This window comes from Perca fluviatilis, chromosome 23 (assembly GCF_010015445.1).
Source record: "Perca fluviatilis chromosome 23, GENO_Pfluv_1.0, whole genome shotgun sequence".
NCBI lineage: Eukaryota > Metazoa > Chordata > Actinopteri > Perciformes > Percidae > Perca > Perca fluviatilis.
In genome coordinates, this window is record NC_053134.1 from 3,936,881 (window position 1) to 3,939,380 (window position 2,500).

General features: G+C 39.6%; 1 long non-coding RNA gene across 2 annotated transcripts in view; it reads left to right on the forward strand.

Moving 5' to 3' along the window:
- LOC120553793 overlaps positions 1-2,068 on the forward strand; it is a 3,273-nt gene extending 1,205 nt beyond the window's left edge. The window contains exons 2-4 of one of the 2 annotated variants that reach the window (XR_005638208.1): positions 822-925; positions 1,156-1,288; positions 1,790-2,068. This is a non-coding gene — a long non-coding RNA (uncharacterized LOC120553793). Of the gene's footprint in view, positions 926-1,155; positions 1,289-1,789 lie in introns of both variants that reach the window. The other variant, XR_005638207.1, reaches the window with a different exon arrangement.
- Positions 2,069-2,500: the final 432 nt, after the last annotated feature.

Genomic DNA, 2,500 nt, shown 5'->3' on the forward strand with positions numbered 1-2,500 from the left:
ATTCAAATTTACGTTGTCTATCGGTTTTATTTTTTATTAAGATATATCTGAGTCATTGTATGCTAGCTAAATTGGCTTGCTAGCTAGCTCGGTTTAAGGAGCGGTTTATGAATAAAACGTTACTAACGTTAGCTAATCCACCGACCGTTAGTAACGTACAGACATTGCCAATGGTAAATTAGTTTGGGATATTTTAATTTAGAAGTCTAAAAATGGGCGGCAACATTTTTTTTTTCACGGCAACTGTAACCGTCCTCAGCCTACGTTATGAATGACCATGACTGTTAAAAGACGAACACTGCCATCTTGCTTGCTGAATTGTGAACATGCAGAAAAAGGAGGGAAATAGAGGGAAATTTGTATTCCGCTATCATGTAGCCTATTTTGAATGCTCATGCTTGCATGTGTTTTGTGTTATGTATAAAGTACTTTATGTAGTTCCTTTTAAATACAAAATGCAAATTGTAATGCTGACGAAGACAGGCGAACACATCGCCGGTTCCCGCCAATAGGTTCATTTTAGTTAGTGAACTACCTGGCAAAGAAGTCTTGCATCAATCTAATCTGTTGGGACCAACGTGCTAAATTTCACCTGCATGAGCTATTGTCACAGAGTACTTTGCCTCCATGCAGCTGAATTCCACTAATATAGAAATTGGCTGATTCTAACTGTGTGTGTGTGTGTGTGTGTGTGTGTGTGTTGCCTGCCAAAATAACTATTCTTGATTATTCATTATAAGTTATTAGCTGTAAAATGTTGTTGTTGGCGTGATGAGAATGACCACTTGCTTGCTTGACATTTCTGAATGCTTATTGAACAGAAAGCTGACTGAGAACTGGAGCCTTACAACAGAGAAAATCCTCTCTATCGCCCCAAAAGAGAAGACGGGTGACCTTCTGAACAATCTTGAAGATTTCTCAGCAGGTATTTTTAAGTTTAACATTCAAATTAAAGTTCACTACGGGTCATGGAATTTCTGGAATGACATTTAAGAGGGTCTATACCAGGCATGGAAAATCAGGGAATTTGAGCATTTTTGTAGTAAAGTCAGAGCAAGGTCAGGGAATATTTTTTGCATTTTGAAATGTAGTCGCCAGAATGTGATACAAAGTCGTAGAATTTTACATTTGACTTTTATGCTTGCAATATTGCAGACAGACGAGGAGACATCGCTTTGCTTCTGCTACCTGTGGTGATCCCCCCCCCCCCGGCACCTACAAAATCCGGAGAAAGATGGTCCGCCCCAGCTACGCCGAATCTACAAAAGCTTTCGTAGATGAGCAGCCTGTGAGTTAATACAAATGTAATAAACAAGCGCCAACAAGTATTGTAACAGATTGTCTCCAGATTTGCAGACCTCGATACAGTTTCCCTTTATTTCCCGTTTTTAAAATTCGTTGTTTGATGTGACCGAACTACTTTCTAAATATCTGTCCGAACCCGGCCTGGCCCATTGGGTCCAGTCGGGCTCAGTTTAGGTATCCATCCTCTACTACCTACCTCTCTGACCTATCACACAAATATGTGTCAGACCAAACCACTGCACAACGATGATCTGTTTCAGTTTATTGTTATCATTGTTAAAACGAAATGTTGTTAGAGCAAACACAGAAAGACATAGTTTTCCAGTTGTTCACCCATTACTTAATACATAATTTAAATCCCCATAGATTATATATAATTTTGGCCTTAATTTTATCACTTAAACTTATGCCTGTAATGAGGGTTAATATCTGAAGTAAAGCTGTCTTATGAAGTTTTATGAAGTTTTTTTCTCTCTCTCTACAGGTTGGAACAAACATCGCTGAATACCTTACGAAAAGGACAAGCACAGAGGTCCCACATGTGCTTCTTCTTGAGGACAGGCATCAGTTTTCACAAGCCTTTGTTATAGTGCATGGACATGCCTTGGAGCACCCATCTCTTCTTGGGGCAGTAGATGCCTGCTTTAAGGCTTTTTATGTTTTTGATGTACAGTATCCTAGATCTTGTGCACAAGTGTGGGAGTTTTTGCAGACGATATATGGTATCCCTGGACATGTTAGATCATCAGTACAGATGATGCGAGCACAGTTGCGCCACAGTGAACTGCAAACTGCTCGGGGAGGCCGATTACACACTGCCGGGGGCGCGCGTGTTGCGTGTCAGCTGCGTGGATTTTTCTATGTCTTTACACACCAGAAACGTGTCTGACGCGGCGCTGCTACTGCTGCTAGCCTTGTCTGGACACATGAATGTTCCCATTGATAAAATGAAATATCATGTTAAACATAAATATATACTGATTTGATTACAGCAAAGACAACGTCGGCAGTATTGACGGCAAAATAGGCCACAGAATATTTCGTTCAGGATTGACAGGTGCAGCATTAGAAAATCGATTTTTCTTTTAAATTACATTTATATATCTGCATTTATATAAAAACCTCGAGGCTTTCAAACAACATGTCATTTATTAATATGCATTCGTGTCTAAATGACATATTAACATATTTTCCT